This window comes from Melanerpes formicivorus, unplaced genomic scaffold (genome assembly GCF_026170545.1).
Source record: "Melanerpes formicivorus ecotype bairdi unplaced genomic scaffold, bMelFor1.0.p_v2 SCAF_14, whole genome shotgun sequence".
In the NCBI taxonomy this organism is placed as follows: domain Eukaryota; kingdom Metazoa; phylum Chordata; class Aves; order Piciformes; family Picidae; genus Melanerpes; species Melanerpes formicivorus.
The window spans coordinates 29,360-38,153 of NW_027142366.1; the positions used below are offsets into that span (position 1 = coordinate 29,360).

The 8,794-nt window shown below is 60.6% G+C and overlaps 1 long non-coding RNA gene across 4 annotated transcripts; it reads right to left on the minus strand.

Moving 5' to 3' along the window:
• On the minus strand, window positions 1-2,824 carry LOC137445536 (uncharacterized). Of its 4 annotated transcripts, none has more exons than XR_010988417.1 (3): window positions 2,510-2,824; window positions 1,569-1,754; window positions 1-903 (listed from the first exon to the last, which is right to left on the minus strand). It is a non-coding gene; the product is annotated as an uncharacterized lncRNA (long non-coding RNA). The 4 variants fall into 4 exon arrangements; XR_010988416.1 differs by having other exon boundaries at window positions 1,569-1,758; XR_010988415.1 differs by having other exon boundaries at window positions 1,569-1,971.
• Between the last annotated feature and the right edge of the window lie 5,970 nt (window positions 2,825-8,794).

Sequence of the window (8,794 nt, forward strand, 5' to 3'; positions counted from 1 at the left end):
CTAACCCTAACCATCCAACTGAAGTGCCCCCAGGTGACCCTCCATTGGCTCCCACATGTCCCTGAATTCCTCTTTGATACCCCCCACACCCACCATAGATGCCCACAAACCCCCTGAAGTGGGGGGGGACGCTGACCGGTCAGGGGGGGCATCTCCTCCGGGTGCGTGGGGAGCGACTCAGCTGGCCTCTCTTCAGAGGCCTTTCCATTCAAATTAAACAACTGAATATAAAACCAGTGGGGTCTCCTTTGTGTGTGTTGTGCGGTTTTAATTTGCCGCTCAGGGCCATTGGAAACCTTTTGGCGTACACGTTACTACTGCTCTGCAACCTCTGGAGGAACAGCATGGCTTTTCCTCCGCTACAATACCTCACGCTAATACTTACGTTTTGTCATGGGTTTCCGTCCCCTCCGGGAACGTTCGGGCAAGCAGTCCGCCGGCAGCGTTTGGGAGAGGCTGCCCCCGCCCCTCACTCGCCCGCTCCTCGGCTGTGTCGTCGCTGCAGCGATTTGACCCTTACCTGGGAGCTCAGAGCTTGGATGGTGTCGAGGCTGAGAATCTCTCTCCTGCTCCCCCCCTCCTCCCTCCCAACAGAGGGGGGAAAAAGAAAAAGGAAAGGACCAAATCCAGCAAGAAATAATTTGGAGTCAGCTGGGAAGCAGAGAGTTTAGTAGAACACTCGCAAGCCCTCCACCCTGTCTTCAGAATGGGCGTTCACCCGCCACAAGCCACCCCTCCATTCCCCTCCCGCTCCCCTGTCACAGCCCTGTCGTCCGCTCTTGGCACGTGGTATTCGACTCCTCGAGGCGAGTCCCTGGTTATCCCGGCTCGTTCTCTCTCAGGGCAGTCTCTCTGGTGCTGGAACTGGGCAGGGATGTGGAGAAGAATCAGGAATCAGTCTGACTTTGAAAGGAAAAGAGGAAAAAAAAAAAAATCAGGAACAGTCCATTGCTGCAGGGACAGCAGGAACAAGTACAGGTGGGATGACCCAGGAGCTCTGTGGGTTGCTGTGCAGTGCGTATGTTGAGTCCTGGACGCCAGGCTGGTGTTAAGCCAGGAGGGAAAGAGGTTAGACTGACTTCTAACTATTCGCACAGTGACTATAATGCATTGATGTGTGTTGCCCCCTCTGAGTTCATCCTCTCTCAGCCGGAGTCACATTCTGCTGTGGGATACGCTGAATGTCCCCAGTTTCCAACATGCTCCGCTAGGTGTGACCAGGCCTCTTGGCAGCAGCCGCCCCTGGGGTTGGTTTGCCCGGCGCTGGCAAGCCCTCCGCCCTGTTTTTGCAATGGTCTGTAACCCCCCCACAATCGCCCACCCCCACGTGGCATCACGGTAGGAAAGACAGAGACAGCTGAGGGGCTGCCCTGCTTCTGATAGCCCCGACCCACGGACGCCCTTCTTGGTAGGGTTTGCGCCTTCAGGACGCAGCTGAGTTTTTGCTGCGCCTCTCTATGAGAGCTGTTGCGTGGCTCTGCGTCTCCGAGCGTGTTCCCCGTTCCCCAGGATTTACTACGCCCCCATTGCCTTGCAGTCGGTGCATTTCTCCCTGGCCATCAACCAACCTCTAATGCCTGTTGCTCTCTAATTAAATCTTTCGATGGTTTCAGCTTTCTGAGCCTGTGTTGGTACGACTCCTGCTCAGGGCACCGCGAGAGAGACAAACCCTCCTTCTCTCCTGTGGTTCCGGGAAGGGTCCTGGCACTCGCAGGCAGGCACCAACGGGGTAGCGACTGTGAAGTGACATCAGCCTTGCTTGGTCGACCAAGTGGAAAGCAAAGAGTCAAACGGTAAGGAGTGGAGCAAAAAGCAAAGCTTAGCTCTCAGTTACTCACGTTGTAAAGCTGTGAGTAGGTTTCCCTGCACCCTAGAAAAACACTGCACAGGCATCTCATTTTTCTCTGGCATTCATTTAACTCGCAGAGCTGTGGGGGAGTTACTGGGAGACTTGGAAAGGCAGTGAGAGCACTAGGAAGGGAATTTGGAGTTACGGGGAGGAACACAAAGACGACAGGTGCCACGCTAGAAGAGCACTTACTGTTACCGGGAGAAGACCCCTCCTGACTCTTCCTGACTGCTGCTCGCCCCGGCCCTCCCGCTCGCTCGCTCGCCCCGGCCCGCCCGCCCGCTCGCTCGCTCGCCCCGGCCCGCCCGCCCGCTCGCTCGCTCGCCCCGGCCCGCCCGCCCCGGCCGGCCCGCCCGCCCGCTCGCTCCGGCCCGCCCGCCCCGGCCGGCCGGCCCGCCCGCCCGCTCGCCCCGGCCCGCCCGCCCCGGCCGGCCCGCCCGCCCGCCCCGGCCGGCCCCCGCCCGCCCGCCCGCCCGCCCCGGCCCGCCCGCCCGCTCGCCCCGGCCCCAGCCCCGGCCGGTAGTGCGCGAGTCCCCTGCCCCGTCGCGGCTCCCAAACGGTCCCGGCTCGGCTCCGGGAACCCCCCTGCAAGCAAAGCCAGAGTGCGGTCCTGCAGCTGCCAGAGGAAAGCCCCGGAGAGCTGTGGAGGCAGGCACTCACCTAGCACGGAGCGAGCAGGAACCCGATAGCCCCGGCGGGCCAGTGAGCGCCGTTTTAAAGCCGCCAGCCCCGTGCGCGCGAACAACCCTCGCTGCGACGCATGCGCTGAACCCATGGCAACGATCGCGACGCTATCGCCCTGGCGGGACTGGAGCCTCGCTGCGGCGCAGGAGTTGTACCCATGTCAGCGATCGAGTCAGGCTCTCTCTCCCTTTTCCCTTCTCCCCCTAACAACTTTCCAGCATTTCAAGCGTTCAGCGCGGTTCGCTGCAGCGCTGAGCGCCCTCGGGGCGGCACGCGCCGCGGCACGGCGGCGGTGCCGCCCGTGACGCACGCGGGGGCGGCCCTGAGCACTGCCCTGGGCGTGGGCAGCAGCTCGGCCCGGCCCCGTTCGGGATGTTTTGGCATTTAAATCGAAACCCTACACCACGCGCAGGTAAAAGCCTCTGTTTATGATGGGTACGGCCGCAGGCTGTGCTTATAGCTCAAGCCCCTGTGTGACTTCATTACGATTCTCACAGCCTTTAAAACAGAGAGGGGAGACGGGGGGTCGTTTCCAAAGTTTTGTGACACAGCAGTCGCTCCAACTCCTCCCTCTCCAGCTGGAGAGGGTCTGCTCCGCATCGCCTCTCACGGCACTGACGCTGTGAAATGTTCTGTGGTCCCCTCCGAGACTTGTCAGCGGTTTAGGGGGGTGCCCCCAGCCCTCACCTGCTCCTCTGCTGCAGCATCCCCCTGCCCCATGTCCGCCCAGAATCCCCCCGCTCCCTTTGATTCTCCCCCCAAAAGGCAGAATGTGAAGCAAACTGCCCGGCCAGCAGCTCGGTCCTTTCCTAGTCAGTTGTGTACACATCCCCTCTCCCCCCGAAGGGGAGCTCTGCTGCAGCAATGAAGGGGGGCAGGGAAGGGTCCCCCACAAACAGCTGCAGCTACTCCAGCCCCCGTGCTGCCGGCTGGTGGCTGCCCCACAGTGGGGAATGTGCCAGAGGTCGATGTCTCTCACACCCAGTTTGGGTTGGACCCCTGGGCAGCGATGCTCCACCCGAGGCCTCCATCGGAGGCCGCAGGCAGGTTCCTCGCTGCTGCCTTTGTGCCTCAGACGCAGCCACCCTTGGATCCTCCTGAAGCCATGCGGCCTGCTGCGGTGCTCCGGTGCCCCACAGGCTACCCCGAAAGCTACTTCCTAGACTGACATGGAGCAGAAAGAGAGCAGAGTTTTCTCCTGCTAGGCACAGGAGACTCCCGTGTGGGAATGCATGCAGGGACCCCCCCTGGTGCAGCAGGAATCATTTGTTGGTGCAGCAGGAATCACTTACTGGTGCAGCAGGAATCATTTATTGGTGCAACAGGAATCACTTACTAGTGCAGCAGGAATCATTTATTGGTGCAGCAGGAATCATTTATTGCTGCAACAGGAATCATTTATTGGTGCAGCAAGAATCATTTATTGGTGCAGCAGGAATCATTTATTGCTGCAGCAGGAATCACTTATTGGTGCAGCAGGAATCACTTACTGGTGCAGCAGGAATCATTTATTGCTGCAGCAGGAATCATTTATTGGTGCAGCAGGAATCACTTACTGGTGCAGCAGGAATCATTTATTGGTGCAGCAGGAATCATTTATTGCTGCAGCAGGAATCACTTATTGCTGCAGCAGGAATCACTTACTGGTGCAGCAGGAATCACTTACTGGTGCAGCAAGAATCATTTATTGGTGCAGCAGGAATCATTTATTGGTGCAGCAGGAATCATTTACTGGTGCAGCAGGAATCATTTATTGGTGCAGCAGGAATCATTTACTGGTGCAGCAGGAATCATTTATTGGTGCAGCAGGAATCACTGGTGCAGCAGGAATCATTTATTGGTGCAGCAGGAATCATTTATTGGTGCAGCAGGAATCACTTACTGGTGCAGCAAGAATCATTGATTGGTGCAGCAGGAATCATTTATTGGTGCAGCAGGAATCATTTATTGCTGCAGCAGGAATCACTTACTGGTGCAGCAGGAATCACTTACTGGTGCAGCAGGAATCATTTACTGGTGCAGCAGGAATCATTTATTGCTGCAGCAGGAATCGTTTATTGGTACAGAACAGGCAGTTTACAGAGGGGAAATCCAGCAGCCCGAGCACTTCCCTGGCACTCCTGCACCACTGCTGCTCTCTGAGTTTGCTCCATCGTTATCTTTATCCCGTATCAGGTTGATCTTCTCCAGCAGGGAGGCAAGCGTCCCCCTGCCTCACGCTTCAGGCTGTGTACTGCAGTCCGCTCTTTTTTATCACCAGGCCATCCTTCCAGTATCAGCAGCCTGTTGTTCTCCCTTGTCCTGAAACCCTCCTGGGACCCTTTCTGCTTTCCTACGCTCCCAGTGCCCTTCACCCCTCCCCCGGAGGCACTGCACAGAGCCGGCGCTCGGTCCCAGAGAGACTGTAGAGCACAGCTGGATGGAATATGCACCGCAACACACCCAGCACTCCTTTCTCTGCAGGAACAAGCAACAACCTCTCGGCAAGACTCAAGATGCTTACACAAGTGGCTCCACGACGTGTCTCAGATCCATCTCACCTCATCACCTGACCTGTGGAGTCCTTGTGTGAGCCAGAAAGAGAACCAGCCTTGGCCAGGGAGAGCGAGAGCGTCTCTTTCCCCCCGGAGCGGACGGTGGCTTGCAGGCATCAGGGCTGCTCAGCAGCCTGCCAGGCGTCCAGGCCTGGGCTCTGAGAAGGAAAGGGGAAGGGAGAGGAGAAGAGGGGAAGGGAGGGGAGGGGAGGGGGCCTCAGGGATCGGCCAGTTCCAACCCCCCTGCCATGGGCAGGGATGCCTCACCCTGGATCGGGCTGCCCAGAGCCACCTCCAGCCTGGCCTCCAAATCGCCCATGGGTGAGGCTACCACCACCTCCCTGGGCAACCTGTGCCAGAGCCTCACCACCCTGATGGGGAAGAGCTTCCTCCTGGCATCCAATCGGAACCTCCCCCCTTCTGGGTTTTGTTCCATGCCCCCCAGCCCTGTCACTCCCTGACACCCTTGAAGTCCCTCACCTGCCCCACTTCCCCTCTTCATCCCCTCAAACCATCGGCACCTGGGCTCAGCTGGAGTCTCCTCCCACCCCAGGTGTGGCCACCTGGCCCCTCCCACCCACTCCCCTATTTAATCCCCTCCCCCAGGAAGAGCAGCTCCCCTAGGATAAGCCTGCCTGGGCTGAGGATCCTCCTTGCATCCCTGGTGAGTGTCTCTGGTGCACGCTGAGTGATGGTGGTGGTGACAGAAGGTTGGGGTCCTGGCAGCCCCCTGGCTGTCAGGGCCAGGGGTGATGACCGCCCCAATCCCATCCAGGGGTGCTGGCTGGGGCTTCCTGCTGGGGCTGAGCTCCTCTGGGTGGTGTCCTGGCTGGTGAGGGCCTTGCCCCTGGTGCTGGGCTGGGGGCAGAAGTGGTGGTGGTGGTGATGGAGCAGGAGCTGTGATGCTAACCGCACGGCTCTGACCTGGAGGCCCCTGGAGTCTGCTCTCCTCCCTCCATAGCCCTCTGCTGCTGCTGTGCCTCATCTGCAGAGCCTCTCCTCCCCCTCACTGCCTCCCTCCAGAAAGAAGGGAAGGAGGGAACAGCCGTGAGGCAGATCTGGAACTGCTTCCCCTCACCTGTCAGCTCTGAGCAGGCAGCCCCCAGGAAGGGGCAGGGTGGGCAGGGAGAAGCACAATGCCGGCGAGAACAGCCAGGACAGGACTGCATCTCCCCCCCTGTGCTTCTGTTCAGGGGGGCAAATGCAGAGGGGGAAATAGTTCAGGCTGGCTGGGAAGCCTCTCTCACACCTCTGAAGAGGAGGAATCCCTGAGCAGAGAGACTGAGCAGGGAATCCCTGTCCTGAACACGCAGAAGCAGCACGAACCAGGCTGGGACGGGCCTCGGGGAGCGTCAGGTCCAACCTCCCACCCAGGGGAAGATGATATAGGATGGGAAGAGAATTAATGAGGTTGGAAAAGGCCTCAGAGGTCCTCGAGTCCAACCTCCCACCCAGCCCCATCTGATCAACTCGACCATGGCACCAAGGGCCCCACCCAGGCCCCTCCTGGACATCTCCAGGGAGGGAGACTCCACCACACCCCCCTGGGCAGCACATCCCCAGGGCCAACCTCTTTTGCTGGGAAGAACTTCCTCCTCACCTCCAGCCTAAACCTCCCCTGGCACAGCTTGAGGCTGTGTCCTCTTGTTCTGGTGCTGGGTGCCTGGGAGGAGAGCCCAACCCCCACCTGGCTACGGCCTCCCTTCAGGTAGGTGTAGAGAGCAAGAAGGTCTCCCCTGAGCCTCCTCTTCTCCTGGCTAAGCAACCCCAGCTCCCTCAGCCTCTCCTCACAGGACTCTGTGCCCCAGCCCCCTGCCCAGGGCTCTGTGCCCCAGCCCCCTCCCCAGCCCTGCTGCCCTGCTCTGGACCCCTTCACCTGCACCCTGCTTACCGTGGCACCCCGCAGAAGGCTCTCTGGTGGAAGACTCCTGGGGGGATGGCTCCCAGCTGGTGAAGAGCATCTACAGCCCACACAGCTCCAGGCCTCTCAGGCTGTGCCTCTCTCTCTCCAGGAGTGAGGGCATCCTGTCCCCTAGGCAGGGAAGGAAACACAGCTGTGAAATCAGAGCAGTGGGGTCTGAGATCCCCAGGAGAACCCAAACCGAACCTTGGAGCTGGCCTCAGAGCTCCTCTGGGGGAAGCTGTCGCTGCTAGGAGCACAGAGCCCCCCCGGCGCGGCTCAGCCCTCGGCCTCCTGGAGGCAGCACTCGCCGCTGCCCATCTGCAGTGCTGACCGTGACGCGCGGGGACAGCACTGAGCCACCGGGCGGCGGCACAGCTGCGCTGCTAACCGCTCGCGATGTGGCTGGGGGGGGGCCCAGGGGGAGAGAGGGGTCCCGGGGGGGTCCCGGGGCTGCAGGGACGCCGAAAACCACAGTGAGACCTCCCCGAATCCTGCAGGACCCCAAAACCTTAAACCCCAGAGACCCCTAACCCTCACAGCCCCTCCCCAGCTCCTTTGGGACCCTCCAGAGGGCCCCCCCCAATTCCCCTTTCACGCCCCCGGGACCCCGGCACCGGCATCCCCGGGAGCAGCGCCCATCCCACCTCCCCCCCTCTGCCCACTCCCTTTTGGGGGTCCCTAAAGGACCGTGGGGGTCCTGAGGGGTCCCCAAGGGTCTGTCAGGGTCCTTGGCTGTCCGCAGGGTTCTGGGGGGGTCCGCAGGGTTCTGGGGGGGTCTGCAGGGGTCCCCTAGGGTCTGGAGGGATATGTGGGGGTCCCCAAGGGTCTGCAGGGGCCCGTAAGAGACCCCCGCGGACCCCTATGGACTCTTAAGGACCATTCCAGACCCCTGGGGACCCCCACGGAGTCTGGCGGACCCCTGCAGACCCTTACGGACCTCTCAGAGCCCCCCCAGACCCAGCCCCTCCCCCCAATTCCCATCCCACCTTTTTCTGCCCTTCTGGGATCCCCTTCAGACCCTCCTGGGACCCCTCCCCAACCCTTAGGAGCCCCTCCTGGACCCCCTCAAACCCTTTTGACCCTCCCCCACGCCCCCCCCAAAAACCATCCCCCTGCCCCTCCCCTCGCTGGGGTCCTCAGGGGTCCGCTGCAGCCAGCGAGCCAATGGGAGAACCCCAGGGGCTGCACCCCTGCCCCACCCCACGGGGACCCTGCCCCACGGATCCCCGCCCCCTAGCTCCTGGCCCTGCCCCCTAGCTCCTGGCCCCTCCCCTTCCTGCCCCCCGCCCCCCTCATTCACCGGCACCAGTTCGAGGCGCTGGGAGGTACAGGGATGGGCTGGGAGGGGGATCAGGGGGACTGGGAGTGCTGGGAGGGGGACTGGGGGGGACTGGGAGCCCCTGGGGGGGTGGGGAGGGGGGACTGGGAGCACTGGTCCTAACCCCAACCCCCTAACCCCCTAAACCCTAACCCCAACCCCTAACCCTCGGGTACTAACCCCACCCCCAAGTCCTGCCCCTAACCCCCCACCCTAACTCCCTAACCCCTAAGCCTAACCCCTAACCCCCTAACCCTAACCCCCCCAACCCTACCCTAACCCCCTAACCGTTAACCCCAACCCTAACCCCAACCCCCCCCACCCTAACCCAACAGAACAGTTGCTTTTTTCAAAGTTTCATCCTACTTACTCCCTTACTTCAAAGAACTTACTTCTTTGTTAACTGCTTAATCTGTCAACGACTTAGATCTTACTAGTTCAAGTTTTCACACTTCACTCCTCTTACCAACAGAGATGACTTCATCAGGCCCAAATACGTCATACAC